The 15536-nt window shown below is 34.4% G+C and overlaps 1 protein-coding gene across 4 annotated transcripts in view; it reads right to left on the reverse strand.

Moving 5' to 3' along the window:
* LOC146540602 (potassium channel subfamily K member 2-like) overlaps positions 1–15536 on the reverse strand; it is a 271497-nt gene that overhangs the window by 65910 nt on the left and 190051 nt on the right. The window lies entirely within an intron of this gene.

Raw genomic sequence — 15536 nt, forward strand, 5'->3', positions numbered from 1 at the left:
AAATAGTATAATGTTTTATACATAGATAGATAGATATTTTTATGTTCTTTTAATATGTATAAATTGTAAAAACATCCGATTTTTAGTTATTAAAATATAAATGTAAATGTGTGATAATCATAGTAAAAATATTGTTGTAAATAAAGATAAAACGGCTCGGTGGCTCGCGGCTCTCGTTACCGTTTAGCTCCGCGCAACGGAGGTGCGCGTCGGGCGAGACAGAGTCAGTCGGCAATCAACGGTGAGCACAACAGGAAGAAGATAGAATCGGAACAAGACACGAATAGAGCCGACAGTCACCGACCGTTATACAGTGATCAACATCTTGTTTCAATATCCTGTTTCAACATCCTGTTTCAGTATCTTGTTTCAATGTATAGCAAGAACGTCTCGCAAGAACGTCTCACAAGAAGGACTCACAAGAACGTCTCACAAGAAGGACTCCCAAGAACGTCTCACAAGAACGTCTCACAAGAACGTCTCACAAGAACGTCTCACAAGAAGGACTCACAAGAACGTCTCACAAGAACGACTCACAAGAACGTCTCACAAGAAGGACTCCCAAGAACGTCTCACAAGAACGTCTCACAAGAACGTCTCACAAGAACGTCTCACAAGAACGACTCACAAGAACGTCTCACAAGAACGACTCACAAGAACGTCTTGGGGTCTCAGCATACTCCGTGTTCCCATGATCTGGAACCTATAGTGTGCAGGGCGTCAGCGGCTCATTCACTTGAGTTCCGCCCGTCCGGTACAGTTATAATATAACTTAAAGCTAAGCTTATGTGACTAGTATAGTTTTTGCTAGATAGAAGTTTACGTTTTTATTCAACAATCATGATATTGAGTTTAAAACTACTCGAGATAATTGATTATTATTCACATTCAACACGCAGTGCCTTGAATTCAGACAGAAAGTGGAGAACGGAGAGTTCTTTGTTTCTTTTTGACAAAGTATGTCACTCCGCATAGCATATACCTTAACAAAAGTAACGTAATCTAATATTTAGATCACGTAGAAATAGAACTGGCTACTACAGTTTTAGTCTAATATAACAATATTAAGATTGGTTATTTAAATATGACGTAGTAGTTAGAAAACCAACAACCATGGACGTAGGAATAGGGGAGGCCGACTGAGCAGTGCCCACCCCAGAATAGTCTTGTGCCCATACCAGAAATAACAAACACACCCTGGACAATAACATAAAAAACCTTTACACTAACATACCTGTTCAAAGCTAAAATCCATGCTCCCAATTCGCTTATAAAAGAGATTTAACAGTTTCCCAGAATTTTTTCTAACAAGTAAATAACTAAAGTAGATTAATTAGTATAAACTTTCCTTATCGACATCTCTTTGAATAAGTTTTAATAAATATTTGTTTGTATGTAATTTTTGTAACTTGGATGAATATGAGGTGTTAAGATTCGAACTCACAACCACTGCCCTAACAGACGTCGTCCCTCTTTAAGAATAAGAGTATATAGAAATAAATCTGACATAAACGTTTCTTAAAGAAATATAATCTAGTAAAATATATTTAATACAAGGCTTGAAATAACGAGTGTAACATCGAAAATTCTCCAGTAAAAAGCCTTTAAATAACAAACTATATATATGAAAATAAATTGTAACCTTATACATGAAATAATCTCATAATTTTCATGAAGCGGGGATTAGTGTTGGGTATTCGGATTTCCCTCACGTAGAATTAATTTTCGGGTTAAAAAGTCATATTTTTCACAATTTCATGATATTTTATTTAACATCGCACCTGTGTGAGTCCATATTCTCGTAAATTATGTGGATTTTTCTGTACACTGTAAAAAATAAAGTTAGAGTACAGTTTGAAAATAATGTTAACATTTTTCTGTTAGATTAGTTGTAGGTTCGAATCTCACTCGTGGGAATGAATTGCTTCAATATTTTCGCTCTGGTAAGCTGTGGTGTTGAGGATATCCTGCTATATGGGGTATAATTAAATCATAACGGAAAGTACATAACTAAAATAATAACGGAAAGTAGAGAACGGAAGTGTGTACGAGGATCAGAGTATCTTAACACTAGGTTCCCATGTTCCCTCCCCCAATACTGATGTAATTCGACAATTTTTAAAAATAATATACTAAAAAAACGTTAATTAGTCATTATTCACCTCCATGTTTCCTAATCCAGTTTCGCGGTTACAGGTCCTTCATTACAATCTTAACTGCTTCGATTCGTTACGTTTCGAATACCATTCATTAGAGCAACCCCAGTAAGTAATTGTAACCCCCAAACCCCCTTATTTATAGGGGGTGGTGATCATCTGAGTATAAATGGCCGATATTGGTTTTAGAGCGAGCAAATTAAATTTTATTGCTGTTTAATCCTGCGGCTCGTTGGGGTTGGATTTTGTTCTTAAGACGTAAATAGTCATTAGGGTTGGGTGTTCAAATTTTTATGCTTTAAACACGTATTAATAATATCATTAAAATATTGACTTTTCTTGTATTTATATGTAAATATATAATTATTTTTATATGTATATGTGGTGCTTATACATAATCACTTTCCGCTTATACATAACTTCTTTCCTTTTCTCGAACCTAGTGTTAAAACACTCGGCAAGCCATTTTCCAACGAATTTAAGAGGCACTTTGTATTTGTGGCGAAACTCAACGCCGCACTTTTCCTCGATACCAGAGCTAAAATGATAACATTAAATATTACATTTCTTCAAGTGGCAATCGAACCCACGACCTTACCGTACCCACGTTTACAGTCTCACGCTTTTGCCTCTACCTCTGTCCTTTAAGAGTTTCTTTCAAAATATTATAAACGCATAAAATAAAGATCTTATCATTTTGATACTAATTTCTCACTCTCTTTCTCTAATAAAGAGTGAAGCTGCCAAACTAAACAATTAATTAAACACTAACTTAAATTACTATAACGATTTCACAAATTCTCTTATAAATACTCTCTAAGTATTTACTTTTATCAGTGCGTTTCTAGTTGAACGGTTCTTTAAATTTCCAAAGAGACAATCTTAAGTTTGAGAACAAGCGAGCAATAGATCTTTTGAACTTCGCTAAGCGACGCCTTTTAGCCGCTTGTGGCAATACTTCGTAGAATTTACATGTTTATATTTTTTTTCCTATTCATTTTCTTTGAAATATTTAAAAATAAGTTATAATTATTAACTTTTCTTTAGATTTTTATTGTAGACATAGTTCTTTATTAATGATTTTGGGCGTAAATGGAATCTTATTTTTTCAGCTTTCACGCTGTATCCCGCATATAGCAAGGCAGAGAGAAAGGGATAGTGTTCAGACACTTCGTTCATTAACTTCCGCCGAATTTTCTAGGCATTGCGTGTTAATAATAACTAAACTCACAAGGAATCAGTCCTGTAATTTCTTATTTGATATTAAATAGTAAATTTTAAGGAAACATCTTCTATGAAACTTAATTATTTCAATTCCGAATTCTAACGTGTAATTAATGCAAATTCCAAAAGGTCTGGGGTATGTTACAAGGACCGCTCAGGTATATTATTTATTCTATGAACTCCATACGGTTCGTAAAGTTTTGATAAGTGCTCTCTCTAAGCCTCATATGAGGCTGGCTTTTGCATACTTTGTTGAGACTACGATGGTAATACATATATAGGCTGTATTTGTATATGAAAATATGTTATAAATTTGGAAATTTATAGATTATTTAAATTCATTTTTTTCTTTGTTTATTCAGTTTTACGCATGTTTTTGTTTATTCAGTTATACAGCATGTTCCACAGAGTAGGTTAGTATTAAGAGACTGTTCTCCACGATTTTCTGTCTTCTCAAGCATGTTGGCAGAACCCACCGCCTAGTTTTCTGAAGTTACCAGAGCGAGGAAATAAATAAGTTCTTGTTTCTTTCCTAAAAAACGATTTTCGTTAAAAATCTTTGATTATCTCTATTTCACTTCACTTAATATAGTTAAATTAACTTAATATATTTCTTCACTCTAGCACAGCGCGAATATTCGGCGGAAAGTTTTGGAACGGAATGTTTTAACACTCTGTCTACTCTGAGATACAGCGTGAAGCTTAAAAAACAACGACTATTTTTCTTACTAATAATTACGGCACTTGTTAAAATAAATGTAATCTCAGACCATATTGATTGAAATATCCTAAAGATTTATGTTACTCTTAGAAAATAATTCTTAAGTGCCTATTCTGTGATTCACTCCATTTATTTAAGTCGTCGTTCCAATATTTAGTAAGTAATATCTCCAAGTATTCTTCAAATTTCTTAGTAAATAGAAGTACGAGTATATTGCTTATGATCGATTTTAATTCATTTTAGTAGAAGATATATTTTGATAATAAAATATTATGTTAGAGAAGTTAAGGCGACTGGTTGTGGGTTCGATTCTCATTCGAGAAAATGAAATATTTATTTAAATTTACAAAATAGGGAACTTGGTTCCCTCTGCCAATGCTGCTACCGAACTTAACGTCGAATACCTTCTTACTAGAGCAAAGATATGAAAATATTAAACATTTAGTTCCTTCCAGTGAGAATCAAACCCACAAACGTCGTATATATGTCTCCAACATGTAAGAGTAAAAATTGTAACAAGAAAACTTAGTGACTGATCTTTATTAATATTTTCGCATCTATTCTCCATTGTACTAAGCGAGCACTAAAAACAATAAAAATATAATATATTTTCAACAATAAATAAAAAAAGCAAAGAAAAACAGAAAAATAACAACCATTTTCCTTTAACTAAAGCTTGGCGATTATAACAATTATGAAACTCTAATTTCCCTTGTAAAATAAGCAAACATGCTAATAAATATGTATGCGGGGACCCCGAATGAAATAAAGTATTATATAATTTAATTTTTTCATCTTACAAAAAACAGGGGTACATTTTCGTCGACAATCTTAATTCAGCCTTGTTTTAATCAACACCCTAGGGTTCCCTCACCCTCGCGAGGTGTGAGGGGAAGAGGAATGTAGAGAAAAATATCACTTGTTAACTCCGATCTTCTGGGGGAGGTGTACAGATGTCGCGATAAGAATATTAATTTAAATATACCGCATTATCATTTTTGGAGGACGTGATTTTGAAAGTAAATTGGTATCTTTAGGGGTGAGTGCCTTTTCGACGTGTGTTTTCAGTAAGTGGATTATTTCGTTAACATATATAATATGCTAATGTTAAATGATATCGTATGTTTTATAGAAAAGAAAAGTGGTACTGGTGTAACGAGTTGTGGATTCGATTCCCAGTTGATGAAATTAAATATTTAACAATTTTATTTAACTTAACAGGGGCAGAGTATCTGAGAACTAGGTTCCCAAGTTCCCAAGTAAACAATGAACATAAGTTAGTGTTAATTGGAAACTGAGTGTCTTATCACTAAGCTTCAACAGATAAGCAGTATTTAATAGGTTTATAGAAACACAAACTAAACCTAAGGTTAGGTTACGTGCGAGGTCTGTTTAATCAACTCGGATCTCCACCGGGTTAGAATCAATTAGTGCTGACACAGAGCATCGATCAGTTTGCAAAGATTAATCAAGCGAAGTACTGGATTGCTGAAGCGAGAATCCTAGAAGTCAATCCTGAAAGCTTCAATACCATTATTATTGGAGACTGTAGACTGTAGACGTCCTGCCAGAGGTGTATGAGCGTGTGGGTTCGATTCCCACTTTCGACGAATTCTGGAGACACGTGTCGAATGGCGAAACTCAACGCCGCGTTTTGCCTCGAGACTAGAGAGAAGACTTAAATATTTAATTACCTTGACTGGAAATCGAATACACAACCTGTCGCGTTTATACGCTTGTGTCCCTGTAATAACTGCCCTATGAAAGGCAGGCCGCTCTCCGACCAGGTGGACCGACGATCTCAAGAAGACAACGGGAACCCGCTGGATTCAAAGGGATCAAATCCAGCGGGTTCCCGCTGTCTTGTCTATTTATTTGAACTCGTGTTTCATCGTTTTCTAGAATTCTCCCCCTAAGGGTGCACATAAGGGGTTGAAAGTTTGTATAGTTTTTTTTTAAATCGGCACCAATTTTTATAAAATTTGAAATTCAGACTCTTAAAAGTATTTAATTCAACACATGTTCCATGATTTTCTAGAATTCTTCCCCTAAGGGTGCAAATAAGGGGTTGAAAGTTTGTATGGAAAATTCTTAAATCACCACCGATTTTTATAAAATTTGAAATTTAGACTCTTAAAAGTATTTCATTGAACACATGTTTCATGGTTTATTAGAATTCCCCCCCAAAATAAGCATGCGAAGCTGCGCGTGTCCGCTAGTATATTGATATTTAGATAGAAATACTCAATTAACCAAATATATAATAACAAACAAACAAACGTACGTACGTACTGTGTCAAATGTTTTCATTTAGCCATGTCTTTATTGAGCATAACTCCTGTGAAAATATCGTTAAAGTACCCTTCTAGGGTCGCTGAGCAATTTGGTTGGAACCGCAGGTAAATATGGCAGAGAGGAATGCCTCATCTCACGTACCTTTGTAGACGGTTATTTAATTAATACGTGTATTCTACGGATAAGAACCCGCTTTGTTGGTGTAAAATGTATTATTAAAATGTTAGAAACATTTAGATATATGTTTTTAATTAAATTTTGTCATAATTCAATGGATGTCCAGTCATGGTGCAGGGTTAGGGTGAATGTAAACACGACTGATTGTAGATTCGATTCCCAGTCTAGGACATGAAATGTTTAATATTTTCGTTTTTTCGCTCAGGTGTCGAGACAGCACGCTATGTTTCCAGAATTCAGGTAAAAGTAGGGAGCGGAGTGTCTTAACACTACGCCCTCTCTGCTAAATGCGGGATACAGCGTGAAAAATAGTCCCCTAAATACGATTAGAACCCTCAACTCATAAGTGATTCCACTAGAATCTAGATGATAATATAAGCATTAAATTGGTGTTCCAAATCTGTAATTGGCACATTAGCACTTGGCAATAGTGTATCTGGTAGTTCAACGATTCCAACAGTCATTCTGGCAAAACAAATCTCTTCCTAAATTTACTAAGTTTTTTTAAGCCAGAGAAATTGAGAAATGTGACTGTATATAAGATGGTTACTGGTTCAGTCTCCATTTCGTTCATTAGCTTAGACAAAGTGCGGCGTTAAACTCCACCAATAATGACCCTATGAGTTTATAGGAGCATAACTTATTCTATCTAGTCTAATCCATCAAAGACAATTCTTCCAAAATTTACTAAGTATGTATGTAAACACCATAGACAAAGAGCAGCGTTAAGTTCCACCAAATAAATTAATAGTATCATACCTTATTTTATCCCAAAATCTAAATTAACGAAAGAGGCGTGAAAATAAAAAAAAATATATGTAAATAACAATTTTACGACCAACAAATAAAATTAACATTGTCGCAAGACATCATAGTCGCGTGTTTATATTTAATGGAGTTCAACGCAGTGGGGCTTAATTACGCTAACTTTATTACCGGTTCACTCATAAAAATTAAGATGGACCCGTAAAATAAATGCTTATTACAATGATGAACTCAAATTGAGTTGTCCTGTAAGCTTTATAGTTTACTCGCTTCTAAATTAAGTGTTTTTTTTAATGTTTTTCATATAAAATTACACTTAAAAAGTGTAATTTTGCGGACTACACTTAATAAGTGTGGCTAGGACCAATTAGCTTGTAATTACTGGTCTAGATATTTTTTGTCTATTTTGAAAAAAAAAAAAAAATAGTTATATATGCATATGAGTTCAATACTAATATATTTTTAAGCTATTTTTTTTTCAGCTTTATTTTGCCCATATAGGCAGAGGGAACGTGAGAACATAGTGCTAAAATACTCCGTTACCATTAAGACATTTCCTTTTCCCACCTTCCACCGAAATCTGGAAGCATTGCGTGTTAAGTGGTTAAACAACGCCACGTTTGACTTTATGAATGCTTTAAAAATGAGGCAGTATTTTTTAATAAGCTAAACTTGTAGAGTTCAACGCTGTGATTCCCCAGACATACGGCAGAGAGAGAGATCAGACCTGCCTCTCTGGTACATCAGACCAAATAATATTTCCTAATTGAAATACCGAATTAGAAAGTTGCCCAAACTTGTAAACAAAATATTAATTTAAATTTAATACCTCTAAAAACAAGGTAGACTGTCGCGTACCCTATCTTTATTATATATATATAAAAGGATGTAAAGTTTTGTTGTTCGTAATACTCGTATGAGAGCTAACGCTGTTTGCGTCGACGCGTAAAGTAATTTATTACTGCGGATTCATAATGTGTTTTCTTTCACGAATTCAGCCAGAATTATAATACCTTTAACACTGATATATGATCTGGTGGGATGTATGTCTAAATATTTTTAACAGTTTTCGATGATCTCTTAGTAATTTTATTCTTCAGATTCTCGCTGTAGCTTAGTAACTTCGTTCTCCACTTTTCGCCGAATTCTGAAGTTATTGTGTGTGGAAAGGGATTGTTGCCCTTTTTATCGACACCGTAACGGGAAAATGAAAATATTTCATTAAAGTGAGGGGACGGAGTGTCTTAACACTAGGTTCCCTCTGCCTACCCTGCTGTGTGTGGAATACAGCCTGAACCTGATTCATCATCATCATTCATCAAGTTATCACTTAGATAACATCCACCTTCCCTTAGAAGACCTGACCTTTAAAAAAATCAAATTAATAGAACCAAATGTTTCCAAGATATCAAAACAACCGTTCAAAATAACATTAAGGGAATTTCCGGTACCCAATCCCCACGTATAAAAATTTCACACGAAAAAGGATCCACATTAATCATTCGGAATCCGCAGAATTTCGCCTTATTAGGGGAAACTCGTAGAGGGTCCAACAACAGACTGGCGTGTAATTGGTATGATCTCCAATATTGGGTATTCCGGTAGTGTTGCGAGAAGTCAGGATTCCGATTCAAAAAGTTTTGCCTTTATTGATTGCTTTGTTGGAAGAAAATCTACGGTAACTGGTTTTTGGGGTTCTGTATCTCAAAGGGGGAAACACAGGATCATTTTGTTATCGCTTGGAGGTCTCAAGCTAGCTTTTATGATAAGACAATTTCATAGAAAAGAAGTTAATTTTATTTAGTATTTTGTTAATTTTATACAAAATAAGTACACACGCCCGCAAGCTTAAGATTTTAACTTTTATGGATGGAAGGGTAGGCAAAGGGACCCTACGACACTTCCGTTCATGACGAGGCGTGGTCAGTGCCTCGTGAATTCAGGAGAAATTGGGGAACTGTGTCTTAAATGGAATTGTGTCCTTATTGAGCGACGTAACTCAACACAGCGAGGAAAAGAAAATATTTCATAATAAAGCGCCATGGCCTCAAATTCGTGCAAAACTATCTTTACATATACCATTTTAATATACGATCTTTCCATATAATTTGAAAAGTAATATATTTCCTCACCAGTCTAAAAGGCAGCTAACACTATTCGCCTCTGTGGATATCAATGGTATGGAAAACATTACCGGTTAGGGGTAATCTTCTATATCATTGTTAATGGTCGGCTTTGGGATATTAATTTCAGAAATATGGTGTTGCCATAGCAATATAATATTACGGTACGTTTCTTATATCTTTTATGAATCTTTTTTTTTCATATATTGCTAGAAAATATATTTAAAATTTGAAAAAAAAATCAGCTTCACGCTGTATCCCGCTCACACCAGGCCAGGCAAAAGGAACCTAGTGTTAAGACACTCCATTCCCCACTTTTCCCCCATGCAGCTCGACTGGCTTTATTTTATTTCCAAGATTGTGTAAAATTGAAAATTCAAAGTACAATTTTCAATCAATAGCAAGATCTACTCCATAAAAAGAGAAAGCCAATAAGACCAATTACATAAAATGACTCCCAATACTTCCCGTAACACATTCGAAAGGTAAGTCAAGTCTACCATAAATTCAATTTCAGACATGACAAAAGATTTACGGTTTTCACTCAAAACAGAATCCTATAAAAGATTTTATTGGGCCTGAGAGCTCTATTTGTCGTCTCAGCGTGCGTTTTAAACAAGGAAACTTTTTATTGTTCTACATTACGATATGGGGAGGTGACATGACGTTTTTAATGTATTTTTTATTTTTTTAGCGGCATATGTGTGCCTATTTTAATAGGCATTTAAAGTCTGGGGATAGGGATATAGCAATATCCATATCGAGGTAGGCAGAGAGTATATACCTCTTATACCTCGTCTCCTATCATCATCCTCTTGATCCATGCTCTCCAGTGGTCCTCATGCTTTTTACGGAAACTTTCTTCAGTATCATAGGCACTATGTTCTCGAATTTCCACTGAAGTCTCCCTCTGGCTCTCTAAATTAAAAATCGAACTTCCATTCAATAAGAAGAAATAACTAGTAGAGGCACTAGGCCTCGACCCGAACTAATGAAAATATAAATTTAAATAAAAAAATATTACCTCGAGTGGGGATAGAACCCACACCTGCGCCACGACTGACCTAATTCTATTAAAATTGAAAAATAAATTTAATAATATTTTATTAATTGTTTACAAACTACCATTTAGTTATTCTAATCCTTATCCATTGAAACTGTATGAGCAAAGTTCAATAGTTGCAAATATTAGCCTAAACAAGCACCAACTCAGCTAGTGTGCTGAGCACTTACTTCGGATACATATAAAGTATTTATTTTATTTTTATAGTCATTTCATGGGGTCGGAGCACGAGCTTGCGACAAGTTGGGGGTTCGATTCCCTTGGGAGAATGAAAAATTAAATATTTTAATTTCTCCGCTCTGGTAAGAACAACCAATGCCTCGACAATTCGATGGAAAGTGGCGAACGGAAGTAGAACAACAGAGTAACTATAAAAAACTGTAAAATTTAATAGTTTTATTTATTAAAATTTCCAAAACGGAAAGCTTTACGAAATTTATTAAATTACAATATAGATATTGGAACTAGATAGTTCGAGTATTAACCGAATGGTTAATCAGTCGTTCCAATATCAATTGGGTTAGTGATGTAAGCGATAGATTACATTAGGCACAAAGTGAGGAACGGAATATCTTCCCTTTTTAGGTTCCCTTAGGTTCCCTGTGCCTACCCTACTATATGCGATGATTTTCACCAATTTAAAGGAAATTCTATGGACACCACTTTAATATATATATTATACTAGTTCAATTTCACTTGTTACTTTGAAAAATATTTATTACTAGCCCATTTTTTAAATATTTTAATACATTTAAAAACAGATGGATATATTTGCTTGCAAATTTTGTGAATCAAATGCCAATATAGGAACCGATCGATACAAGCAGCTTTACATATTTGCATAATGGGATTTCGTCCGGGACGACGACTTGTGAAATGTCTAAGCCATTGTTTTGTTTTGTATTGTATTGTATTTCCTTTGGACTTCTGGAAAATTGTCGCAAAATATCAAATTATTCTAAATATTTCAACGATAGTGTTCGTGGTCTCCATTCATAGTGAACTATGAGCTTGGTATCTATATATATAAAATCGAAAGGTCACTCACTCATCACGAAATCTCAGAAACTACATGTGCTAGGAATCTCAAATTTTGCATAGGCGTTATTTATGGGACGTAGGTGCTCTCTAAGACGGGAATTTGCAACATTCGACTTCTAAGGGGTTGTTTTTGGGGTCGAAAGTTTGTATGAAACTTCGTTACTACAAATGCTAGGAGTCTCAAATTTTGCATAGACGTCACTAGGACGTAGTCATGGAGACAAATTAATAATAACGTAGTTCACGCGGGTGAAACCGCGAACGGGCCGCTAGTTAGTTATATATTCTCTGTTTCTCATTTATTTAGAAATGCTTGTTATTCCATTATTTTTTTTCCAAGGCCGTCTTGTAAACGTAACGCTCTAGTAACGAGTCAAAGCGCAGCGTCGAGTTCAGCCATTTAACGTCGCCGTCAAATGTCTTAATGGAAAACGGAATGTCTTAACACTACGTTCTCTCTTGCTTGAAAATCTTCATCTTAATTTCAATAACGCAGCTTATCTCTAAGTTTACCTGAGTTACCCCATAATAAACATGAAAATGTAAGTGTTCAAACAATTTAATCCTAATATTATTCATACGCTACGTCGCTACCACTTATTGCCGATACCAATGAACGCCGTAAAATTTAGAATTCCATTTCCCAAAAGTAAATATTTTTTCGACAGTGACAAGCAAATGTTTCGGAATATTGGTTGTGCTGTAGCCCGTTTATATTTGAACGGAACGTCTCCTATCAATGTGAAACTGAAGGATTTGCTTACTTTATGGGTTTTTTTTTCTTCAGCTTCACGCTGTATCCCGCTAATAGCAGGATAGGCAGAAGGTTAGTATTAAGACAATCTGTTCCCCACTTTCCCTCGTTCGAGGCATTGTGTGTTGAGTGGCGAAACCTAACGCCGCGTCGCACCAGAGTGGACAAATTTATTCATTTCTCGAGTGGGAATCCAACCCAGAACCGTCGTGTTTACATTTATTTACACGCTTGTGCCACTGCACCACGCCGGCCTTATTTTGTCGTTTATCCCGTCTAAAAATATTTTGTATGGGCGGTGATACTCGTATATTTCTATTAGTGTCCATATGTAAGAAACTTAACGTTCCTATTACTTTTGGTTCTGAAATAATAACGAAATTTTAACCAGTAGGAAGAAATTCTCAACATCTATTTCCCCCAAGAAGAATGGAACCATCATATTTAACAGATTTACTTTATTTTTACTTTTTTCTTAACTATTTATTATTTGTATGCAAAAAATCGGAAAGCCACACTGTGAACGGGTTTACTATATTCTATCTATAACTTATTCCCATCAGGTAAATTGATTTTATTTCTACCTGCCTTTTAATCTAATGCTATTAGAGTAAAAAAATATTTTATCAAATATAACACTTTTAATAAAATAATTTGTATGTTGAGCGACGGTACTCAACGCTGCGTCGTCTTGTTACGAGAGCGAGATAATGAAAATAATTTATGCCATCAAGAGGAAATCGAACCTAGAACTTTCGTGTTTATAGTCAAATACTGCACTATAACAGGCTCAACTAATTACCCCAAAACGTCTTTAGACATTTCCCCATAAATTCAAATGTCTCATAATTTTAACTAAATATGCATACATTTACAATATACTATGTTATAATAATTATTATTATTCATTAATACAGTAATTATATAATCAACTATTATAGTTTCATATAAGGGGTTGAAATATTCGAATCCATTTCTCTAATGAACTTTAATTTAATTACATTTATGAGTCTGTAAACTTTAGAAGTTGGGTGAAAACTTATAAGAAAACTCAACCGCCAACTTATGCAATAAACGCAATTTCTTTTTATTATTACTAGTATTATTTTATTAATATTAATAATAACTTAAGGACGTCGGGGCTCAGTGGAGCACGTCTGTCGATAGTTGTAGGTTTGATTTGGGTATCAATCTAACCTATTGGGTAAATGAGTTTAAGGAAATATTTTTTAATTCCTTGTAGTAAAACAAACTGCAGCGATGGGTTCCGCTATAGCACTCTCTCTCTCTCTCTATGTCTTATTCGGGCGAAAAGTGGAGAAAAAAATCTGTTAAGATGATATTTTCTGTTATTGAAAATGTTTTTTTTTTCATCAACCGCCATCCGCAAAAATCTAACTTATTTAACACTCGAAAACAACACAAAAATGAATTAACCTCGAAAAAACTCGGTGCGTTAATATCACGGGGAATTCCCCAAAGAAAAGGTAGGAATGATCAATGGCCTCAACGGTTTGGCCACAACATGATTTATACAAGCCTGGGTTCCCTGTGATTATACAGCTGACTTCCCCCAGATTTATAGTTGACCTGGTCGTTTGTGAAATATTTGAATTATGACTACCTACTCGTATGTAGACGTATTTCAAAGCCTTTCGTTTGTACAAAGAATTATATTTTTGTTGGAACCAATTACTTGAGCGTTTGCGAATGATCAAAAGAACGTAAAATTAACATGACGTTGTAATAATAATATTTTTACATATATTTTTCGTATTTGGCGAACTCTACGCTCTTGGCCTCGACATCAGATCGTAAAAATGAAAATATAAACGTAAATAAATATTTCACTTCCTCGAGTGGGGATTGAACCCCCAACCATCGCGTTACAGTCACACACTTGTGCCGCTGCGCCACTACGGCCTCAAAAATAAACACACTTAACACTAAAAGCATAAATTTACATTTTAATTGCTTTGTTAAGTTTCATGTATTTGTTAAGTTATTAATGGAACTCCAGGTTCAATATAAACTAATATTATACAAAGGTCAGTGTAAACTGGTAGCTACTTAGTAAGCGAATACGTGCTCTAAGATGCTAGTTGATATTAAAATAGATTTCCTTGGCGTTGAAGGTCTTGTGGGAATGAAGTACTGTGGTATATTGATTCAAATTTGTTTATGGGATTATTTTTTTTAATGTTATACATGTTAAATAAATAATATTAGTATAAAAAATAAACAATTTTATGTCAAGCAATTATTTTATAATGCTAGAGCAGAGAAATGAAAATAGTTCCCCCAAAATTCCCCTGAGTTGGAAACCCATAACCAACGCGTTTACAATTACCAAAGCAGCACTGTGCCAATAACAATTTTAGACTTAATTACTTATTCCTTTCTCCACTGTAGTTATATACTACTAATAATTACATAAAGATTTTATAATTTTGAAGTCGGTGCCAAGTAAAACAAACAGGCTTAGTAATTAGATATTGTAGTAAAGGTGTTGTAGCATTAGTTTGACACCGACTTCAAAATTATAAAATTTTTATAAAATTATTTTTCACTTTTTAGTTCGTTGTTAGAAGTCGGTTTTTGTTTTTGTTAAAAATTAATTTATTTTACGATTTTTAGTGATGGGTAGATCTTAAAATGATGCTTCTTGAACGAGTGGTGATGGTGGTGGTAGTGGTTGTCAACGAGTGGTTGTGATTGTTCTATGTAAAACTTCATTTAATTAGGTATTATTTTTGTGCAAAGTTACATTTTGGTATATTGACAAGAACATACATAAAAAGTATTCGGGTGAATTCGGAATCTCCCTTTTTTGAAGTTGGTTGAAAATGAGAACATCCTCTTTTTTGAGATTGGTTGAAAAGAAATGCAACGATCAGGAATCTCACTTCTGACATCAATTTAAAAAGTTTTTGCTTGTAACTATTACAGTATAATTAATTTTTGACCAAAAAAAACAAACTTTCTCAATTTTCTCAGGATTCCATAATTGAAACCTAACCAAACTTTCACCAAATTATCCTTGAAGTGTATCCTTTCAAATAAAAAAAGAATCATCAAAATCGGTTGGCGCGACATTGAGTTATTCGGCTATTAGTCGCGCACATGCATAATGCAAATTTAAGACTTATGTGATTTTCTCATGGATACCATTGTCAGACATGGACCAAAAAAAAATGGGACCATTCGGGAAGCTATA

Source organism: Heliconius melpomene, chromosome 2 (assembly GCF_056956725.1).
Source record: "Heliconius melpomene rosina isolate 202511_hmr_F chromosome 2, ASM5695672v1, whole genome shotgun sequence".
NCBI classification, from domain to species: domain Eukaryota; kingdom Metazoa; phylum Arthropoda; class Insecta; order Lepidoptera; family Nymphalidae; genus Heliconius; species Heliconius melpomene.